This window comes from Ambystoma mexicanum, chromosome 3p (genome assembly GCF_040938575.1).
Source record: "Ambystoma mexicanum isolate Mex_15411 chromosome 3p, UKY_AmexF1_1, whole genome shotgun sequence".
NCBI classification, from domain to species: domain Eukaryota; kingdom Metazoa; phylum Chordata; class Amphibia; order Caudata; family Ambystomatidae; genus Ambystoma; species Ambystoma mexicanum.
Window position 1 is genome coordinate 840,240,526 of NC_090925.1, and position 23,242 is coordinate 840,263,767.

The 23,242-nt window shown below is 52.0% G+C and overlaps 1 protein-coding gene and 1 long non-coding RNA gene across 8 annotated transcripts in view; one reads left to right on the top strand and one right to left on the bottom strand.

Moving 5' to 3' along the window:
- Positions 1-1,427, bottom strand: part of FBXL19 (F-box and leucine rich repeat protein 19) — a 664,561-nt gene extending 663,134 nt beyond the window's left edge. For all 7 annotated transcript variants that reach the window (XM_069651935.1, XM_069651934.1, XM_069651940.1 and 4 more), the window contains exon 1: positions 1,329-1,427. The gene's annotated coding sequence lies outside the window, so the exon portion shown is untranslated. The remainder of the gene's footprint in view (positions 1-1,328) is intronic.
- A 61-nt stretch (positions 1,428-1,488) lies between these two features.
- On the top strand, positions 1,489-19,509 carry LOC138580969 (uncharacterized). The gene is made up of 2 exons (XR_011304382.1): positions 1,489-1,593; positions 19,075-19,509. It is a non-coding gene; the product is annotated as an uncharacterized lncRNA (long non-coding RNA).
- The last annotated feature ends 3,733 nt before the right edge of the window (positions 19,510-23,242 follow it).

A 23,242-nucleotide genomic window follows, 5' to 3' on the forward strand; every position in this document is an offset into this window, starting at 1 on the left:
CTGATATCATGGTCACTGACTGATTTTTACATATGGTGCCATGTCATTCCCCATCATTAACTATGGGTACACGAATTCCGCGAACTTGGGCGGGATGCTGTAGGGCAGCTATCTGAAAAGTACCGTTCACTGCTCACGGTTCTCCCAAGGGGATATCCAAGTGTGTACTATTGTTTTATGGGTTCCATCGTCGAGTTGGGGTGATGATGAGGGTGGTTGGGAGGAAAGTGTCAAGATTGGGGCTGATGACACACAAGTAACGCATAGATTTACGTGTTTCACAAGTTTTGTTTTGATGTTGTTAAACATAGTGTTGGAAAACAGTGCAGACAGCTCCTCGACTACGTTACAATCTTGTCCATCTATACTTGGGCCACAATTTGTCACTATTAAGACATAACAGATAATAGCATTGCATCCATGTCATTGAATATCCGAGGGCTCAATCACCCTATTAAGTCACGAAAGGTGGTGGCGTACATGAACCACCAAGCCCCAAGGGTGGTGATGCTACAAAATGCACATGCCCTGGGGGTCCTTAACGAAGGGTTTGCAACGGCCCGGGGGCCTCAGCGAGGCTACACGAATTATTCATCGTAATCCCGTGGGGTTATGACGTTGATACACAGATTTATCCCTTTTCAAGAAACTAAACGCTGCATAGACCCACTAGGCAGATATGCTATTTTGTGGGGTGAATTGGCAGGTATCACCACAACCTTAGTGAACATGAATGGCCCAAATGTTGACGACTCTGAGTTCTATGGTCAGGTGCTGGATGTCATATTAGGGGGTGCCCATGTACTATTTGGGGAGGGAACTTCAATCTGATATAAGACTTGGGTGTTTGACAAAAGCTCTCTGCAGGAGACGTCACACATTCACTTTCATAGGCGCCCCCTCCCCCCCGCCCCACACTTTTGTCTGTGCCCTTCACCTTACTTTTGCCTCTGGTCCCCTCTGTGCCCCTCCTAAATCTGATTCCAGGTGACGCCACTGCTGCACAGCAGTTACTGCGTCTGCGAGCCTTCCATAGCCTGAACCATACCGCAAATGATCTTCGGAGCAGCTACTGTGTCTACGCTACCAACAACAGGCTCCCCTGTGTAATTTCAAAACCAGATGTTCAGAAAGTCACTTACTTACAATGTTTAATTTCACCATGTGATAAGTACAATACAACGAATTACAGCTTCAACGTGCATTCCCAGAGGTTGCAAAGGGGTTCCCCTTAACAATATAACAAAAGGGCGAGAACGTCTAAGTTAATGGATGCCAAAAGAAATGCATATAAAATGCACTACAAGAGCTGGATCGCATGCACTCACCTGATGCTGCCTGGAATCATGACATGAGCGTTTGGTAAAGGGTAGTGTCTAGTTCCGACCCGAGAAACGGACCATAGCAAAGCTCCGCCTCCATTTCATCACGTGGGCTACTCTGCATCACGTGGGTTTGTACGTTCTTTCGTCACCTTTTTTGCACGAGCGCGAAGGCAAGGCGTTGCAAGAGCTGGGCGGAGCGGGAAGGCAAGGCGTTGCACGAGCGGGAGAGATGCCTCCGTTGCCATGCACATTTCCTAAAGTTGATTTGGTTTGTGGTAATTCTTAGAGTTATCTCATGTTGATTTTTACTTTAATGCAGAACGGCTATATCGGGGAGGCCGCATTTCTGTGTGTTTTGCGGGGTTGTAATGTGCATTTACTTTAAAGTACAGGCGGATTCGGTTTTGTGTTTTTCGTTATTTCACTGTATTTGGGGATATGGAATGTGCATCGGTGGTGCGAATTACTTAAAGTACAGTCGGATTCGGTTCATTTTTTGGGGTTTTCTCATGGAAGATTTGCCCGGCTAAGATGTTTCGTGGAGTGGGGCTGGGCACAGCGTGTTCTTCCCTTCCCAATGGGACTTCCACAATACCAGTGAACAGTACAGCGAATATAGTTAGTTATCCTCCCCGCTGGAGAGGGGATGGGGGCTGGAGGACTTGTTATGTGCAGCAGATGGGGATATGTGTTTTATGCAGACAGACGCATTTGGGTATGAATTTCCAGCATAACGTTATTTTTTTCTCCTGAATGGGGGCGATTTGCCATTCCCTGGGGAAGGGGGTTGTTTGCTACTTTGTAACGTGTGGCAGAGAAGGCTAAAGGGAGGGTAGCAACTAGTTCCCATCCTAGAAAGGGACCATAGCAACGGCCCGCCTACTCTTCTTCACGTGACTTCATACGTCATCACTGTGATTTTTCCGGAGCAATCAAGCGGTTCCGGAGCAATTTCTATGAGCGGGATTGGGAAAGGCTCTGGATGCCGGTGCAAGTGCAACCGGACTGTGCGTGCCTTTGGCTCAATGTGGAAATTGGCGAGACTCTGGCTGCAAGAGCAGCAGGAATCGCTGGAAGGCTTTGGCCACCAGTGGGGTGGGCATTTTCTTCCGCATACCGGAACGTTTCTGCAAGACCTGCGATGGAGCGTCCGACTTCGTCTTATCCCTCATTGTCATTTTTCTGAGCGGGAACCGGGAAAGCTCTGGCTGCCAGTCTGCAAGAGCAGCAGCAATTCGTGTGCTCTTGTCTGGCTGATAATACAATTAGCATTTTCTTTGGGATAACGTAAACGTTCCTGCAAGATACCAGAGTGAGACGGAGCGGAAAATTACATTTACTTTAAAAATCATGTTCAGCTATTCAACGTGAAAGGTATGGAGGGCTAAGAAAAGGAACAGGGACAGTGGATGGTGGTGTTAAACTGATCAAAGGGGGGGTAATAGAGTAATTTAATGCTTCATGTGGGTGGTTTTAGAGGGGGTCGGCTGGGGGTATCTGTGTGTGGTTAAGGAGAGGCACTTGGACATCTTGGTGTGGGTCTGCAAGCAGGACCGGCCTTTGGGGTCCTACACCCTGGGCGAATTGGCGAACCCTCTTCCCCCACGTGGCCCTGGTCAAAAGGGGGCGGGCCAGGAAGTACCACTTTTTTCTCATTTTTTTTTTTTAAACCTCCTCGCTCCGGACAGGAGGTAATTATTTGAATAGGGCGCATCAGCACCCTGTTGTTGTTAGATGAGCTCTGCTGCCGCAGGCTCATTTAATAATAATGAGGCGCCTGACACGCCTTCTGACACTATGCCAGCTCGGGGCAGCCCTTGAAGGGGTAGCGCTTGCCACGCCTTCTAAGCTGGCGTGGCGGGGGCTAATGGCGCCCTGTGGGGCGTTGTGCCCCGGGCGGTCACCCGTCTCACCCCCCCTAAGGCCGTGCCTGTCTGCAAGGGGCATCTTGCTATGTGGAGGGAGGATGGGGCATGATGGTATTGGTCTAGAGGGAGGGATGGGATTATCTTGGTGGGTTCTGAATGGTTGGATAGGGGCAGGCTGGTGTGGGTCTGGTGCGATGGGACACATTGTTGTGGGTCTGGAGGGAGGGATATGGACATAGTGGTGTGGTTCTGGAGGGAGGGATAGGGACCTCGTGGCGTGGGTCTGGAGGGAGGGATAGGGACGGGAGGGATTGGGACATAGTGATGTGGGTCTGGTGGGAGGGATAGGGACCTAGTGGCGTGGGTCTGGCGGGAGGGATAGGGACATAGTGGCGTGAGTCTGGCGGGAGGGATAGGGGCATAGTGGCGTGGGTCTGGGGAGGGATGGGGCACACAGGTGTGGGACTGGAGAGAGAGATGAGGCACAGTGGATCTGGAGGGTGGCATGGGTCATCCAGGTGTAGGTTGGAAGGGTGGGATGGGGCATCTTGGTGTGGCACTGGAGGGAAAGGATGGGGCACATTGGTGTGGGTTTGATGGGAGGGATGGGGGACATTGGTCTGTGTCTGGGGGAGGGATGGGGGCATCTTGCTGTGGATGAGATCTTGGTGGGGTCTGCAGTGGATGGGGTCACATTGGTGTCGGCATCCTGGTGTGGGTGGGATGGGGCATCTGTGCACCTGGAGGGTGCCATAGGGACATCCTGAGGTGGCTCTGGAGGGAGTGGATGGAGGCACATTGGTGTGGGTTTGATGTGGGGGGCAGGGCACATTTGTGTGGATCTGCGGGGAGGGATGGGGCATCCTTGTTTGGGTTGGATGGGGACAACAGTGTGGGTCCGGAGGGTTGGGGTGGGGGCATTGGTGTGTGTTTGATGGGAGGGACGGGCACATTGGTCTGGGAAGGGATGGTGGCACATTGGTGTGGGTCTGAAGGGAGTGGGTGTAGGCATATTGTTGTCCGTTTGGGAGGGATGGGGCACATTGGTGTGGGTTGATGTGAGGGATGGGGCACATTGGTGTGGGTTTGTGGGGAGGGATGGGGCATCCTGGTTTGGGTTGGATGGGGACAACGGTGTGGGTCTGGAGGGAGGGGATGGGGGCACATTGGTGTGGGTTTGATGGGAGGGGTGGGGCACATTGGTGTGTGTCTGCGGGGAGGGATGGGGGCACATTGGTGTGGCTTTGTAGGGAGGGAGGACATTGGTCTGTCTGGGGGAAGGATGGTTTATCCAGGTGTGGGTCTGGGGGGCAGGATGGGGGCATCTTGCTGTGGATGGAGGAATGGTGGCATCTTGGTGGGGTCTGCAATGAATAGGTGCACATTAGTGTTGGTCTGCAGGGAGGGATGGGCATATGGGTCTGTGGAAGGGATGGGGCACATTGGTGTAGGTTTAGGGGAGGGTTGATGACATATTGGTGTGGGCCTAGGGGAGGGATGGTGGCAGCTTGGTGGGGTCTGCAATGGATATGGGCACATTGGTGTCGGTCTGGGAGAGGTATGGGGCATCTGTTGGTCTGGAGGGTGGGATAGGGCATCCTGGTGTTGGAATGGGGACATCCGTGTGCATGGGCACATTGGTGTGGGTCTGCAGGGAGGGATGGGGCATCCTAGTTCAGGTTGGATGGGGACATCGCTGTGGGTCTGGGGGAGGGATGGGGACACATTGTGGGTCTGGGAGGATGGATGGTTCATCAAGGTGTGGGTCTAGAGGGCAGGATGGGGCATCTTGCTGTGCATGGAGGGATGGTGGCATCTTGGTGTGGTCTGCAATGGATGGGGCACATTGGTGTCAGTCTGAACAGGTATGGGGCATCTGTTGGTCTGGAGGGTGGGATGGGGCATCCTGGTGTGGGTTGGAGGAGATCTGTGCACCTGGAGGGTGGGAATGAGGGCACATTGGTGTGGTTATGATGGGAGGGATGGGGCATGTTGGTGTGGGTCTGGGGGGAGCTATAGGGGCATGGTGTGGGTCTGGAGGGTTGGATCCTCTAGGTGTGGGTCTGGAGAGCAGGTTGGGGCATCTTGCTGTGTGGAGGGACTGATGTGGCATCTTGGCAGGGGTCTGCAGTGGACGAGGGCATATGGGGCATTTGTTCTGGAGGTTGGCATGGGTCATCTAGGTATATGGTTAGGAGGATGGGATCGGGACATCTGTGTGCATCTGGAGAGTGGGATGGGGCATCTTGGTGTGGGTCTGGGAGGGATGGGGCACATTAGTCTGGATGGTCGGATGGGGCAAATTTTGTCTGGTTCTGAAGGGTGGGATAGGGCATCTTTGTGTGTGGAGATGGATGTGCCCCATCCCTGGATATCTTGATTTGAGTCGGGAGGGCAGGATGGGGCTTTTTCGTGTGTGGAGGAAGGATGGGGAATCATGGTATGGGTTTGGCATGAAGGGTTGGTGGCATCTTGGGCTCTGAAATGGAGGGATGGGGTATTGTGGTGGGCCTTGGAATGGAGGGATGGGTCATCTTGGTGTGGGTCTAGAGGCATGGTGGCATCTTGGTGTGGGTCTGAAAGGTAGATATGGGACATCTTAGTGTGTGGAGATGGATATCTTGGTTTGAGTCTGGAGGGCAAGATGGGGGCTTCTTCCTGTGTGGAGGAAGGATGGGACATCATGGTATGGGTCTTGGGGGTGTTTGGTGCCATATTGATGGGGTATGGCATGGAGGGTTGGTGGCATCTTGGTGGGCTCTGGAATGGAGGGATTGGGTATTGTGGTTGGCTCTGGAATGGAGGGATGGGGCATGGTGGCATCTTGGAGTGGGTCTGGAGGCATGGTGGCATCTTGGAGTGGGTCTGGAGGCATGGTGGCATCTTGGTGTGGGTCTGAAAGGGAGGTATGGGTTATAGGGCATCTTGGTGTGTGGAGATGGATATCTTGGTTTTAGTCTGGAGGGTAAGATGGGGCCTTCTTCCTGTGTGGAGGAAGGATGGGGCATCATGGTATGGGTCTCGGGGGAGGAGGGGGATTGGTGACCTCTTGGTAGGGTCTGGCATGGAGGGTTGGTGGCATCTTGGTGAGGTCTGGTATGGAGGGATGGGGCATTGTGGTGTGGGTCTAGAGGCATGTTGGCATCTTGGTGTGTGCTGGAACGTGTGGAAGGAGAAATGGAGCATTTGAGTGTGAATTGGGACATGTAGGGCTGGGGTATCTGCTTGTGAGTGGGTAGCATGATAGATCATTAACAGCGGTGCAGCCGGAGGGAAAGCCGCAGGCCCGACCTCGGTTGCTTCCCAGATGCGCACAGCCAGGGGAACCTCTCGCCGAGTGGTCCGGGGTGCAGAGATTCCCTTCCACCACAGGGGGGTCTGCGGCCCAGCAGATGGACGGGGACGCCTGGCGAGGTTGGGTTAACCTGCTGGGGATGTCCCCAACCACGCACCGGAAAGGTAGCCCCGCGCGGCCCCTTCACAGAGCCAGCTGCTGTGCTGGCCAGAGGCGCACACTCCTCTCTCTGACCTGCCAACGGGTGGGCATTGGTGAGCACTCCCCCATTCAGCAGGGCAGTCGGGAGCCGAGGGAAACCTGACTGCTCTTGAGGGGCGCCTCCCCAGGCAGACGGGCCCGGCACACCAGACACGAGCCATGGGGCAGCAGGCTTACTCGACGGGCGGGCGTCAAGGTTCCAACTGCCCACATCTGTGGACGGGCGATGGCCATGCTCACTGGCGCAGCAGGGGACCTTCCCTCTTGCCCAGGTACCTGGAGCTCGGCCCTGTGCGGCTGGGCTGGGGTTTGAAGACTCTAGCTGTCCCACCCCCCCCCCCCCCAAAGGGGAGCAGAAGGGGTTGGGGAACTATGAGGGGGATCTGGCCGGGTGGGCTGGTTGCGGAGCGGCCTACCTCCATCCCCCTGGGAAACGCTGCGCTGCTGCAGGCGGCAGTCTGGCTTACCGGGCTGAGCGCCTGGGTAAAAAAAAAACACACAATGGTCACGGTCGTGCTAGGCCAGCCTTTTCTGCACGGGCAGGGTCAGGCCAACATCTGGAACAAAGTTGCCTGTGCCTCTTGACGTCGAATCACTCGATGAAGAACGCAGCTAGCTGCGACATTTAGTGGGAATTGCAGGACACAATGATCAAGGCTTCGAATGCACCATGCAGCCCTGGGTTCCTCCCGCCGCTACTCCTGTCTGAGGGTCGCTTGAACATCAATCTCCCCAGGGTTCCCTCCCAGGGGCGTGGCTGGGGCTGTCGCAGGGACCCCGTTCCCTAAGGTCAGGCCTCGATCAGCAAAGTCGCAGGATCCCTGGATCTGGCGCACAGGCTCAATGTTGGGGCGTCCCGGCCTCCCCAGTTTCCCTGCCTCAGGATCCCCGAATGTGGTGGCAGCAGCAGCAGGCCTTAGAAAAGCCTGGCGCACCTTCTCCCTACCCCGGGGCACCTGGCCGTGCTGTGTGTGGCTGTCTCTGGTGTCCTGCGGCTGCCGGTGCAAGATGGCCATGGAGCGTGGGCCTCACGACCATGTGGGCTTTGGCAGCAGATGGGGACAGCGCACAACCGGCTGCGCCAGAGGCACAGGGCTGGGGCAATTCCCCCATACAGGCTCAAGACCAGCTGCCCCGAGCTTTGTGCTCTACGACTACGGTCTCAGATCATATGTGGCGACCCGCTGAATTTAAGCATATTACTAAGCAGAGGAAAAGAAACTAACCAGCATTCTCTCAGTAATGGCCAGTGACTAGGGAAGAGCCCAGTGGCGAATCCCCATACAGCGGCAAGCGTGGGAAATGTGGCGTACAGAACACCGACTCCCCAGCATCGCTCATGGGGCTCAGGTCCTTCTGATAGTCTCACCCTGTGGATGTAGTTAGGCCGGTAGCGGACTCTGGCACGCCGGGATCAGGTCTTCGATTTGCGGTGCTTGGGAATGCAGCCTAAAGCGTGTGGTAAACTCCATCTAAGGCTAAATACGAGCGCGAGACCAATTGCCAACAAGTACCATAAGGGAAAGTTGAAAAGAACTTTGAAGAGCGAGTTCAAGAGGGTGTGAAACCATTGAGAGGCAAACTGGTGGAGTCCATGCAGTCCGGCTGCAGGATTCAACATGGCAGCCAGGTGGGTCGCCTGGAACGGTGGTTGCCTTTGCGGGACTGCGGCCCAGGCACACCTGGCCCCCGCAGAGCGCATTTCCTCTGTAGCAGTGCACCGCGACCAGCTGGGAAGGCCCCAGGGGGGCAGGTGGCTCTCTGCTCCAGCAGAGTGTTACAACCCCCTGACAGTTTTGCTGTGTCCGCGGGGCCGAGGAAGATTGACTGCCGCCGTGCCCTTCTCCGGGAACTGTCCTGGCCCCTCTTGGGAGTCGACAGGGCTCCTGATGCGACTCTGGTAGACTGCCCTCAGTGCGCTCTGATCGCGGCATGCTGCCGGGCGGGGAGGCCCACAAAGGGCACCAGGGGTCTGAGGTGATGTTTAACCACCCCACCTGTCTTGAAACACAGACAAAGGAGTCTAATACGTGCACGAGTCAGAGGGCCGTATGAAACCCTGTGGCGCAATGAAGGTGGGGGCCGGCGTGTGCAGATTGCGGTGGGATCCCATCTGGTTGGGTGCACCACCAACCCATCTCGCCTGCTCTGTCAGGGAAATGGAGCATGAGCGTGTGTGATAGGACCCGAAAGATGGTGAACTAGGCCTGGTGGAGGTCTGTAGTGATCCTGATGTGTAAATCGGTCGACTGACCTGGGTATAGGGGCGAAAGACTAATCGAACCATCTAGTAGCTGGTGCACGGAAACCCCAGTTTTATCTGGTAAAGCGAATGATTAGAGGTCTTGGGGCCAAAATGATCTCGACCTATTCTCAAACTTTAAATGGGTAAGAAGCCCGACTCGCTGGCATGGAGCCAGGCATTGAACACAAGCGCCCAGTGGACAACTTTTGGTAAGCAGAACTGACTCTGCGGAATGAACCGAACCCGCGTTAATGCGTCTGATACCGATGCTCATCAGACCCCAGAAAAGGTGTTGGTTGATAAAGACAGCAGGACGGTGGCCATGGAAGTCGGAACCCGCTAAGGAGTGTGTAAAAAAACTCATCTGCCGAATCAACTAGTCCTGAAAATGGATGGTGTTGGAGCGTCGTACACATACCCCGCCGGCAGGGGCTAAGCCGCGACAAGTAGGAGGGCTGCTGCGGTGCACACGGAAGCCCAAGGCGAGGGCCCGAGTGGAGCCGCCGCAAGTGCAGATCTTGGTAGTAGTAGCAAATATTCAAACGAGAATTTTGAAGGCCAAAGTGGAAAAGGGTTCCATGCGAACAGCAGTTGAACATGGGTCAGCCGGTCCTAAGAGATGGGCGCGCGCCATTCGGAAGGGGCGGGCAATGACCTCTGTTGCCTTCCGTCGATCGAAAGGGAGTCTGACTCAGATCCCCGAACCCGGAGTGGCGAAGTCGGGCGCCTTTGCGGTGTCCAGTGCGGTAACGCAAATGATCCTGGAGAAGCCGGTGGGAGCCCCGAGGAGAGTTCTTTTCTTTGTGATGGGCAGGGCACCCTGGAATATGTTCGTCCCCAGAGAGAGGGGCCTGAGCCGTGGAAAGTGTTGCGGTTCCGGCGGCATCCGGTGAGCTCTCGCTGGCCCTTGAAAATCCGGGGGAGATGGTGTAAATCTCGCACTGGGCCGTACCCATATCTGCAGCAGGTCTCCAAGGTGAACAGCCTCTGGCAAGTTGGAACAATGTAGGTAGTGTAAGTCGGCAAGTCAGATCGTAACTTTGGGATAAAGATTGGCTCTAAGGGATGGATCGGTCGGGCTGGGGTGTGAAGCGGGTTGGGCACGTGCTGCGGTTGGACAAGGCGTCTTGCCCCCCCTTCCCGGGACCGGCGCTGACTTTGGACGCGAGCCCGGCCCCCAGCTGCAGTGGTAGTCTCAATCTAGCAAAACCACAGCCAAGAAACAGCAGGGAAAGAAGACCTGGGCGAGCTTGACTCTCCTCTGGCACCATGCAGTGCCATGAGAGGGGTAGGATAAGTGGGAGGCCCTCGGGCCTCTGGTGAAATACCACTACCCCTATTGTTTTTTCACTGCCCTGATGAGGCAGAGGGCGAGCCCCGTGGGGCTCTCACTTCTGGCTCCCCGGGCGCAACCCATTCTGGGGAAAGCGGCAGGTGGGGAGTTTGATCTGTCAAATGATAACGCAGTTGTCCTAAGGCGAGCTCAGGGAGGACAGAAACCTCCCGCAGAGCAGAAGGGCAAATGCTCGCCTGATCTCGATTTCCAGTATGAATCCAGACCGTGAAAGCGGGGACTCGTGATCCTTCTGACTTTTTGGGTTTCAAGCAGGAGGTGTCAGAAAAGTTACCACAGGGATAACTGACTTGTGGCGGCCAAACGTTCATAGCGGCGTCGCTTTTTGATCCTTCGGTGTTGGCTCTTCCTATCATTGTGAAGCAGAATTCAAGCGTTAGATTGTTCACCCACTAATGGAGAACGTGAGGTGGGTTTAGACTGCCGTAAGACAGGTTAGTTTTTACCGTACTGATGATGTGTTGTTGCATAGTAATCCTGCTCAGTACGAGAGGAACCGCAGGTTCAGACATTTGGTGTATGTGCTTGGCTGAGGGAAAAGCTCTAAATGGACCCTGCTAAAGCTCCAGGGCGTCTGGGGGGGTGCTGGCCCCCGGCCTTGGGCTCCTGTCTAACGCCTGGTCGACTGTTGCCCAGTGCCGGTTGTGGGGAGCCCCGGTGTCGTCCCCAACCGTCCCCGGAAAGAAAAGCTCTAATGTGGTGGGAGAAGCTCTAAGGTGGCCCGGACCAGAGCTTAGGGTGGCTGGCGCTGCTGACCCCACCGGCCTTGGTTCCAGCCTTGTGTGGGTCGAGTCCCCAAGCCCAGCAGCTGTCGCAGGGAGCCCCGGTGGGGTCCCCAGACCTCCCCGGAGAGAGAAGCTCCTAAAGGGGCCCTGCTAAAGCTCCAGGCTGCCCGGGGGTGCCCGTCTCGCGTGTAAATTGACTGTTCCTCCCCAGAGGCATAAGCTCCAAGGCGGACGAGAAACGTCTTAGGTGGAGGGGGGAAAAGCTCTACAGTGGCCTGGCCAGAGCTCGAGGATGACCATTGGTGCTGGCACCTGCCGGTCCTCAGACCTTTGTCAGGTGGGGATCCAAAGGCCCTTCCCGTTCAGGCCCATTGGAATGCATTGCGCTACCAGATGGCTGCTGTCCGAGCCCGGCCATCTGGTCGTTGGCCATAGGAATGACTGCAAGGACCAGATGGCCGGGCTGCTCTGGAAGTCCTGATGGGCGTCAATTTGACATTTTTCTCCAATTGGGTTCATAAGGAGCTTGGGTACAGAGATTACAAGAAAGCTTAGTCACCTTCCTCCGGATTACTATAGACCGGGTGAGTGGGACCTGTCTGCGCTCCTATTGGTTCTCGCAGCCCAACACGGGCTCCGTGGCAAAACCACTGCACCTCCCCGGCTGGGGGCTGTGCCATGCACGATGCCCCGGCAGAGACTGGCGTGCTGGGGGCGCTCTTCTGAGCACTCCATGGGATCGATTTGGCACACTTGGTCTGTCTAGGGTTGGACTGCTTGGCCAGCCTCGGCTGCTGTTTCAAGGAATTTGCTTCCATCCGCCTTGGGCAGGTCTCCTCTACGAGCAGAGTGAAGGGCGAGCAGCCCAGCAGCTCCGCAGTTGTCAGATCAGAGTGGTCAGGGTCAGATGGCGCTAGCCCCAATGCGGCCCCCTGCAAGCCATGACGCTCCCCCCTCCACCGAGCACGTTTCTCCCGCAGTTCGGAAACGCATGTTCTGCGGGGTGCTGACTACCTCTGTCGCCACATCCTTGATGGCGTGCTGGCAAACCCCCTACTTCTTCAAGTTGTGCCAGGGCCCACCCTCTCCCTCCCAGCCAATGCCCGCGTCACCGACCTGTTCTCCCGCACATGTCGTGGGACGCTTGGGTCCTGCAGACAGCCCCAGAGGGTGCAAAGGTCAGTTCTGAGGCGGGCGCGTGGCTCCCCCCGTTGTCGCCCTCCAGCAGGTGCGGCTACCTGGTGGATCCTGCCAGTAGCATATGCTTGTCTCAAAGATTAAGCCATGCACTTGTAAGTACACACGGCCGGTACAGTGCAACTGCTAATGGCTCATTAAATCAGATATGGTTCCTTTTGATCGCTCCATCTGTTACTTGGATAACTGTGGTAATTCTAGAGCTAATACATGCTGACGAGCGCTGACCTCCCGGGATGCGTGCGTTTATCAGACCAAGACCAATCCGGGCTCGCACGGCCGCTTTGGTGACTAGATAACCATGGGCCGGGATTCCCTTCCCCTGGGTTAGGGGGGGTCTGCGGAGCGGCTCCCCTCTTCACCGAGCTGACCCCGGAGCCGCCAGGTGGGGGCACGCCCCTCCACCCTGACCTGTCAGCGGGCAGGCGTTGGTGGATGCACCCCGGTCGACGGGGAAGTCCTGAGTGGGAGCAGCCAGGAGCCGAGAAGCACCTCCCCAGGCAGACAGGGGCCGGGCAGGCTTCGAGATTCCTGCTGCCCACATCTGTGGGCGAGCGACGGCCAGGCCCGCTTCGAGACGGGTGACCATCCTGCTTGACTAGGTACCGGGAGCTCAGCCCTGTGCGGCCGGGCTGGGGTTTGAAGACTCTAGCGGTCCCGCCCCCCCTGCCAGTGCTGTCTCTGTCCCGCCTCTGTCTGACCCCCGAAAGGGGAGCGGCAGAGGGAGTCGGGGAAGGATGATCGGGATTGGGCTGGCAGCAGAGCGGGCTTCCTCTGTCGCCGTGGGAAGCCCTGCAGCTGTGCAGGCTTCCCAGGCTGAGTGCCAGAATATTTTTATTTATTTTTTATTTTATTTTTTTAACCCTGATGGTCTCGGCCAACTCCGATGTGGGGAAGCTAGATGGAGCGCTGGGCTGTCTCGCCGCGGCAGGCGGACAGGCAGCACTGTCTCCTCACCCCCGGCCGACGTCTTCAGACCCACTTGTCCTGGCTAATTTTCGTCCCATTTTGCTTCTTCAGTTTCTTAGGAAGTTTTTTGAAGCCTTTGTCTGCCCTTTCTTGAGTAATCTTTCTTCTTCCACACTTCCCAATCAGTTTCGACCAGGACGTAGCACATAGGGGGTGCTGGTCTCCAACGTTGACGATGTGTTTCGGCTGCATGACTCAGGCGGCGTTTGTGCTTTATTGTTACTGACTTATCTGCCGCCTTTGATACCATTAACCATACAGTCTTACTTGTCTGGGCCCACCTTTCTGGTGCCGTTAGTTCCTGATTTTCTTAGTTTCTCTCTGACTGAAAAGTCAATTTCCCTCCCCCTTTTCACTCTGTGCCCACTGCCTTGACATGTGGAGTTCCTTAGGTTTCCTCCATCTTCCAGGTTTTGTTTAACATGTACATGGAACCTCTTACCAAGCTTGTGCGCTCTCACGGCTTCCAATGTTATTCTTAACAGATGACACGGATTCCGGTCTGTTTAGATCTCTCTCTTGTTGAGACAGTGATCAGATTTAGGGCCTGCCTCGAAGCTGTAGGGTGCATGGATGTGTAATAGCTGGCTAAAGTTGAATGGGTAAAAAATTGAGGTGTTGGTGATCGGCCCACCTTCCTCTACTGTCTTTTGGACCCCCTCTTATTGGCCGTCTTTATGGGTAAATATATTAGCTTTTCTGTCTGGAATCTCAGATAAGTCCAGTATGTCAAAGGGGCTATCTTCAACTTAAAACCCTTAGTAAGGTTCTATGTTTACTCCTTTCTCTGTTGCGTGCCCCTGTGGTGTCCTCACTTGTTATTTCCTCCATTGACCACTTCAACACCCTATTTCTGGCGCAACCTGTCTACCTCTTATGGCACCTTCAGGTCCTGCAGAACTCTGCAGCAAGAGCAGCCACTTCCACACCTAGTTGTGCTCACATTACTCCAGTTGTGCACTATCTTCATTGGCTACCCATGGCCAAGCACATTCAGGTCAAGGCCTAATGTCTAGTTCATCATGCCTTCTATGGAACTGGGGCAGAATATCTACATGCCAAATTCTGTCTGTACATCCCTTCTGTTACTCACCGAGCCGGAAGGCGTGCGTGACCCCAACCTGGATCGAGATGTAGGATGAGCCGCAGACGTTTCCGAAAACCCAGTTCCCCTGATTTCAAGAATCGTGCTTCCTCTTCGAGAGGGGCTCTTTTTCACGATGTACCACTCTGCTATTTATGTAAGAACAGACAGAGTAATCTATAATGCAAAAGAGCGGGATTGAGTGCACCTCCAGACCAATGCTGCAAGAGATACAGAAAGGTTTTGAGTATTATGCCTAACTTGCTTCGTTTTAATTCTATTAAACACAATAGAACTGCCGGTACCTGAGATAGTGTATGTGAGTAGACCTGAGAGAGAATCCTGGACCAGTTACGATGAGGAATACCAAAAATCCAAATGGTTGGTGAAAACGACAGTAAAAAATAATAAAATGGGAAGTTAGTATAGGGAGGACAACCCGAACGGCACGAGGGACGCACTAGGGCCGGGTTGGTGCATGTCCTGGAAAGCGTTTGTAAATGCACTTCAGTAGAAAAAAACAACAGTCTCAGTATGCGAATACAGTTAATCTGATAGTTGGAGCAAAGGCAGTCCTTGATAAGCAGCACTGGTAGGAATGGTCTTATTCCAAATAGATGATTCAGATAGAACAGGAAGAAAGGACCAAGCAGCATAGCGCTGAAGCGGATCTCAGCAGATCTTGATCGAAGAGCCGGAACTCATATGGAAAGCAAAGGCGTTCAGTTTTGAGTGGAAGTGATGAGCCGCAGAGCCCGTAGAACTGAAAGTTGAGTGGGGAGGCTCCTGCGGTTTAACGGTAGTAAAGTCAAACTACTGTGGCAACAAATCCTTAGGGTAATCCAGATAAGCAGAAACGAGAGTACAAAGCCGAGGTCTGGTAACGAGAGTTCAGAGTCAAAGGTTCACGGAGGGAAATCCAAGGAAGACAAACAGTGCCGTAGACGGGGCTACGAAAAGGCACGTAGTAACGTACAATTAGCAGCAACGAAGTTCCCGCGGCTGAAGGCTTTTAAGGAACAAGGGGGCGTGGCTTCCGTGTAAGTGAAGCACGTCCGATCAGCTGACTAGCACGTTTACGTGACCTGACAGTTACAGTTTCCAAGGCAACTTGTAACCATGCCAAAGCGGATTCCATGGTCGGGAAGTTCTTCGTAAGTAAACTCTTTGCTGCCGCTGCCGTAGTGTAACATCTGCTCGGACACTCTGCTTGGCGAGTGCCTGATGTTAAATACTGATAAAACTGCCTTGTACATACATATCCATATAGAAGTGCTGAGTGCAAAATGCGTCATAAACTCAACGCAGAACCATATTACTTCAACAAGGCAAATCGTAAATATGGGGAATTTCTGACTAAAGTGCAAAGAGTATAACAGATTCAAAAAGTGCCAGGTGCGCTTTAGAAAAGTGTCAAGGGTTTCTGAGTTCCTTCCACTCTAATCATATTTTTAATTTTGAGCAGTGTGAGTTGCTTTTTGTTATTTTAACTCACTGTCCTATAAATCTATATTTCGAGTGACATTTTTAACTTGGAAATGATTTAGATGTCTATAGTTTACCTGTACTTGTTCACACTACAGCACCATTATGCAAAGCAAATCATGTATAGATCGATAATTGCGTCACAAACCTCCGGCACTGTGTATCACTGTGTCCTTGCTGATGTGTGAAGTCGTGATATCTGTTTAACCTTTACAGGAAATATTGTGACAAAAGGTTGTGAACATTTGCAATAATAAAGTTTACTTTTTCTGTTATCAAATTCTTGCAGCTTTTCATGTGCAGTTATGAGAACTGTTTTTCCTCATGTGTTTCACTCTCCGGCTTATTTTTCTTCCAATCCCCCCAGGTAAAGCAGATTGACTCCAAATGGCTCCACCAATTCGATCAATATTTGGCAGTTGCCAAATATACTGTGTAATGTATAGTATGTATCCAGTCTACACATGTATATGTACTATTTTGTTGATTTACAGTGTAAGCACTTGTCATAATAAAAACACTTCCATTACCCAATTGTCTGTTTATTTCTTCAAGCCAATGTGTTATTCTTTTTTAACACTTAACTGCCAGTGGTTCCCGAAAGCACTCCCACCCCGGTGCCAAGCCCTTTTTTTTGGTCGTTTTGGTATGTCGCCATTCAATCCCTTGTAACTTGTTTGTTACATGTGATATCTCAGCCAAATTTAGCCCGCTTTCTTCCCACATGTAGGTGGTCATAACGCCACCAAGAAATCCTAATTTGATGTATGTGGGTGAGAGAAAATAACCAAAAGGGAGCATGTTTTGTGTTTTTTCAGAAAATCCCAATAAAACTATGTACAAAGAAGCCTGTAGTGTTTTCCTTTTAAGAGCTAGGCACAAATGGTTTGCTGTGCTGAATTCCAAGCTTTCAAGAATAGCTTGAGTGGAAGCCAAAAAATTACATTTTTATAAGGTTATCATCAATTTTTTTGAGAGGTTGGCGATTTTACCGTTTTTTCCCCAATAGTCCATGCATGGACGGAATGCAAGATGATGGTAGGAAAGATGAATAATGGGAAGAGAGACAGGCATACATTTCTGAAAAGTAGACGAAATTCCAATTTTAGGAACGGGTGATTTGCGCAGGTCAGGCAGCAAGTATGTAGGGAAAAGTCCCATAGTTTGGGGAAAAATAACAGATAAAAAAAGTTACGTGCTGGACCTGTAAGGTAATGGCTTCTGTGAATATTGAGAAAAGCAATACCGCGCTACATTCCCCTGGCTATTCCAGTTAGGAAATTACACATTTTTTTGTATTGTTTCACAAATCAAGCAATACCACAAGCCAAAAACTGAGCCATTGTGGTTGGTACACATGATTTTTATGCTGATGGCCTAAACAGACGTACTTTGCATGTGCAAATAAGGAAAACAAATGTGAGGAATGGCAAGCATACCATTTTTGAAAGAGCACAGACCTTTTGAAGGGTAGGTGACTTGTGCAGGTTACAAAAGCGTACAGCGCATAAATCAGCAACTAAATGTAGGTCACGTTTGGGAAATGAAACAAAGTGTAGTAGCAAATGTATGAAAACATCCTAATGAAAACTGTACCTCACGTGTGGGGATGCACCTATCTTGGCGCAAAGGGAAAAGGATAAACCAGTGGTAACCCCAAGTGTTTCGGCAGAGCAGATTTTGTGGGAATTCGCTCTTGTGGACAACCTACAGATTTGGGCCTGGGTTGTCGCCGCCACCAAGGGAAACGGAACCCCATGCATAAGGCACCTGTGGGAACCCCACAGAGGTCTGACTTGTGCGAATCACCCCAGAATTTATTACCCACAAGCCCTGGCAAAGTCCAAAATTTAGTGGGGGAAGCTCACTTTTCAGACATTTCCCACCTCCAATCCACCAAAGGCGCTGCCAACAACACGTACCTTCCCGTGTTCCCACAGGTGTCTAGACGAAAACTGTACCTCGTGTGGGTGAACCTGGGCACAAAGGGAAAAGGCTAAACCACTGGTAACCCCAAGTGTTTCGGGAGAGCAGACTCCCGTGGGAACCCACAGAGGTCTGACTTGAGCGAATTGCCCTAGAATTTATTACCCAAAAGCCCGGCATAGTCTGAAATTTAGGGGAAAAAACTCAATTTTCAGAAATTTCCCACCTGGAAAATACTAAAACATACCGCCAACAACACATGTCCTATCTTCCCACATTCCCAAAGGTGTCCGCATGAAAACAGTACCTCGTGTAGGTGCACCTATCTTGGCGAAAAAGAGTTGTCCGTTCCCAAGTCCAGCGGCAGTCCCAAGGAGCCCTGGCAGCGTCCCCATCCGTTACCCGAGGGAAATTCTGTAATGCTGCCTAGCCAGGGCTCCAGCATGGTTGGTGGTGATGTCCCTGGCCTTGGACGACTCTACCATGTGGATCCACCATCCCCAAGCGCAGCAGCACTCCCAGGGAGCCCCAGCAGGGTCCCAGACCTTTTCCAGAGGGAGAAGCTATAACACAGGCCAGCCAGAGCTCCAGGACAGTTGTTCCTGGCCTTGGCCAGCTGTCTCCCATATGGGCCGAACATCTCAAAGTGCAGCGGCTGTCCCAGGGAGCTCTGGCAGGGTCCCCTTCCCTGTGGAACCCTGCTGGGGCTTCCTGGAACTGCTGCTGGACTGTGGGATGGTCAACCCACATGGGAGACAGCCACCCAAGGCCAAGGATATCACCCCCGACCATCCTGGAGCTCTAGCTCGGCTGTGCTTTTCCCTCCATGGAAGAATGGGGACCCTGCCGGGGCTCACCGGAACTGCCGGTGGACTTTGGGACAGTCGACCCACATGGGAGATGGGTGCCCAAGCCGGAGTCATCACCTCCAACCATCCTGAAATTCTGGCTGTCCTGTGTTACAGCTTTTCCCTCTGGGAAAGGACAGAGACCCTGCCAGGGTTCTCGGAAACCGCTGCTGGGCTTGGGATTGGTCAACCTACATGGAAGACATCCGCCAAAGGCCAGGGACATCACCCTGACCATCCTGGAGTGTTGGCTGACTGTGATACAGAATTTCCCTCAGGGAAGGGTTGGGGACCCCCTGCAGGAAAAAGCTGTAGCGCAGCCCAGCCAAAACTCCAGGACAGCTGGAGGTGATGTACCACTGGAGAACAGTGAACAGTGGGAGGAACGGGGGCCATGGAGGGCCGGGGAAAGGTGGTGGGAGGGATTGCAGCAGGCGAAATTGAGGAGAGTGGGAACACCTGCAGATGGAAGGGGAGGGGTGGAAGGAAGTTTAAAATGGGCACTAACGTCTTCCTGGGCGTTCTCTTTTTTCTTTTCCCACCTGAATACAGCCAGAGGAGGGCATCGAGGACGCTGCTGGATTCGAATGGGCATATTAGGACGGTGAGCACCTGACGGCAGAGAGGCCCGTACTCCTGTCCGGACGGCAATGCAGAACGCTGGAGGAAGCAAGGACAAGCTGCGTCTTCCTTTTGGCTAAAAATGTAATTCATTTAATAGTCAGTGAGCACCCAACAGCAGAGGGGCCGTGCTAACTTCCTGACAGTAAAACGGGATGCTGAACCACGAGAAGGCTGTAGTTTTTCTTCTTTCTTCATGCACGGGATGGTGAGGAGCTGGCCACATAAGGGCCCGTACTCGCGTCCGGTCAAACACACAGGACGCCAAAGAAAGTATCCGAAAAGTTGTGTTTGATGATGGATCTTTGTTGAACATTATTTCAACGAGAATTGTAAACCAAAATAAAGGTGATTTGTTTTACTTTATATACCGCGTCCTGCCTGCTATTTAATTGTCTCCCATACTGGCTGTGTCCTGGTTTGCTTCCTTCACTGGTGACGATTTGTGGCAATGACAAAGAGCCTGCACTTGCCATTGATTGTGGTTGCTCTGGCTGAGCAGGTACATGGGTAGTTGCACAGTCGCGTGGTGGCTCATTGGGACTCTGCAGGCCTGTATTGTGGAGTATCTGGACTGTGCGTGAGCCTATGAGGACGCATGAAGCCCCCTAGCAGCATAGCCGTGCATGCACACAAAATCCAAGGACGCATCGTCTCGCGTTGCCAGTTGTCCTGGCAATTTGACACATAAGGAGTTGACATGTCTGTTGCTTAGCTTTGTAACAAGCTGAAGGCCTTCACTGCAGGCACTGCGCTCCGTGCTGTGCCCGTTCCACATGCAGTGTAGCAACCGAAAGGAACACTTGCACACATAAAGAAGGGAGCATGCTGTAGCAAAATTGGCTGTTTCTCTGGGATTTTTTTTTTTTTCATTGGGCCGACCATAAAACAAATACCAAGGGCCCAAAAATAGGGAATCAACAGAAACAAATTCAAAGATTATGGCAAATATACCAGGCACTGGGTTATTCCTTGGTCATTAAATTGAAAGGAAGATTTCAGAAGCATATGTTGGCACTATATGGTCCTAATTATTTGAATAAAAAGAAAGAGGCACTGTTTGATTGTCGAGGTCGGGCTGGATAACAATGTCTTAAAACTACCTGAATGCATTGAGATGGGCAACCGATTCTTTTTGATATATGCATAGCCAAGATGGACAAGCATTATGAGGTGAAGGGGAATAACAAGCCAAAATGTTATCAATTTGCCATCAGACAACAGAAATATTGTGAGACCATTGAGGAGTTGGTTACAGCGCTGTGAGGGTTGGCTATAAAGTGTTGTTTTGAACATTATCAGAAAGAGTATATTCGGGACAAGTTGATGATCAACAGGAGCGCAACGGCTCTCTGACCTGGAGAGGCAGAAAGGTCCTCTCGTCTAATGGGAAACTAGCCTTTTCAGTGAGAGTAATCTAAAACCCATTATGATGCATGACCTTACCACTAAGGGAGCAAAAAGGGCCATTTCACTAATGGGAACTAGCCTTCTCAGTGTGAGTAGACTAGTTCCCATTATTATGCAGGACTTGGCCACTAGGGGCAAAATAATGGGAACTAGCCTACTCACACTGAAGCAGCGATTTCCCATTAGAGAAACGACCCTCCGACCTGGAGAAGCAGAAAGGTCCCCTCGTCTAATAGGAACTAGCCTACTCAAACTGAAGGAACTAGCCTACTCGCACTGAAGCAGCCGTTTCCCATTAGGGAAACGGCGCTCTGACCTGGAGATGCAGTGTCACACCTCAGCGCTCTCGGCGCCTGCTCCAGGCTCTCCCAGCTGTCCCTACACATAACATCAGAAAACCTCACTGTAAACTGGGCATTGGCAGGTTTTCAGCCCTTCGGCATGGCATACAGCGATTCGCAGCACCATTTCTCCGTCAGTGGAAACTGCTGTGGAGACGGGCTACTGCAGCAGTGATATCAAAGAACTCTGCCTAAATTTCCCAGAAGGCTCACATTTCTACGTGAGGTGTGCTCCAATGGCATACTAGATCCTCGTTTTCGTCCCACATCGCACCTCGTCATACATTTAAACCGATGATGCCCACTGAACGCTGCTTCTGTTTAAAGTTGCTATCGGAGTTCCTTATTCCAATTTTGATTGCTTGTGTTCCAGACCTTGCATGCTTCCAAACGGACTGCCTCCTCTATACGTTTCACTGTCTTGCTGCCAGCTCGTGTTCCAGACCCTTTGAATTCCAAACGTACTGCTTGCCTTATGTTTCACCGTCTTGCTGCCAGCCCGTCTACCGAACCCTTGGATCTCCAAACGGACTGCCTTTATGCTTCTTTGCAACAAATCACCTGCTCCCACGCAATCCGCCTTTGACTACAGGGAGTCTGCTATCCAACTGCTCCGCTCCCGTGTGCCTTTTGTCCCTGTATACACTTTGCTTTCCAGCAGACCCCTGGCTCACAGACCGTTTGGACTCCGGATCATTTGAGTTCTGCCTGTGACTGTGTGCTCTGTTTTTTCCTCTCCCCGTGGTTACTTTATTGGATTCTGCTATCATTTTCTTATCCTCCTGCTTTGAACTACTCCTTCATCTCCTAGGAATACCGGAGTGCGCAAAGAGACACTCTGCAGGCAGTGCACCAACCCGGACCTAGTGCGGCCCTCAAGCTGCCCGTGTTTAGAATCCGTCACTAAGCTATCCTTTTTGTTATTTTATCCCTTTATCTCCTCCCTGGATTCTGCTCAACTGACTCCCAATCAAAGTATTGGTAAGATACAACCATTATTCTTGAGTTCTTCTTTTAGTCGTCATTGCCACTTGAGTAATTCTGTTCTGCACTTGCAGGAAGGTCCCTCTGTTTGTATCCATATAGAAGAGGGAGGAGAGTTACTCAGGTATTGGTCCTTTATTTTGGTCATTACTGGTTGTTATACAAATGATCAGTTATTGATTAGTTGTCTTTTCTTTCAGCTGGGTCCATGGTGGTGCGTTCTCCCTGCTCTTTTAGGTGATCAGTCCCTTTGTCTGGGTAATTTGTCAGCAAAGGGGCATATCATAGAAAAGAGTGTATTCCCCTCATAGAGAGGAGGCTCGGGTGGAAGCTCCAACCCAAGCTCTTCATTCAATTTAGAGAAGTTAACCAGAACCAGTCTTCTGCCTTGCCCCATTCACCCGTCAGGTGAGTAACAAGCAGGAAGGTCCTCTCATCTAATGGGGCCTAGCCTACTCACATTAAAGCAGCTATTTCCTATTAAAGAAACAGCCCTCCAACCTGGAGAGGCAGAAAGGGCCCCCTGTATAATGGGAACTACTATTTCCCATTAGAGAAACTGCCTTCCGACATGGAGAGGCAAAAGGTCCCATCGTCTAATGGGAACTAGCCTACTCACACTGAAGCAGCTATTTCCCATTAGAGAAACGACCCTGCGACCTGGAGAGGCAAAAAGGTCCTTTCATGTAATGGTTACTAGCCTACCCACACTGAAGCAGCTATTTCCCATTAGAGAAACGGCCCTCCGACCTGAAGAGGCAAAAAGGTCCTCTCGTCTAATGGGAACTAGCCTACTCACACTGCAGCAGCTATTTCCCAGTAGAGAAACAGCCCTCCAACCTGGAGATGCAGAAAGGTCCCTTTGTCTAATGGGAACTAGCTTTCTCAGTGAGAGTAATCTAAAACCCATCATTATGCAGGGCTTGACCACTAGGGGTAAAAAGGGCAATTTCTCTAATGGGAACTAGCCTTCTCAGTGTGAGTAATCTAACACGCATTATTATGCAGGACCTGACTACTAGTGGAGCAAAAAGGGCCATATCTCTAATGGGAACTAGCCTTCTCAGTGTGAGTAGGCTAGTTCCCATTATAATGCAGCACCTGGCCACTAGGGGCAAAAAGGGCCAATTCTCTAATGGGAACTAGCCTACTCGCACTGAAGCAGCTCTTTCCCATCTAGGAAATGACCCTAGCAACCAATGTTCTGTTTCTCGGATGGGAACTAGTATGAACCCTAAAGGGAGGCTTATATTGCTTTCATTATCATTTAAAGTCCCTATGAGACCCAATAGTATTGTCTGTTTGTTTAAAAGTTTGGCGATACTTTCTAAAATGCCTTCATGGCATCATGACGTATTTCACGT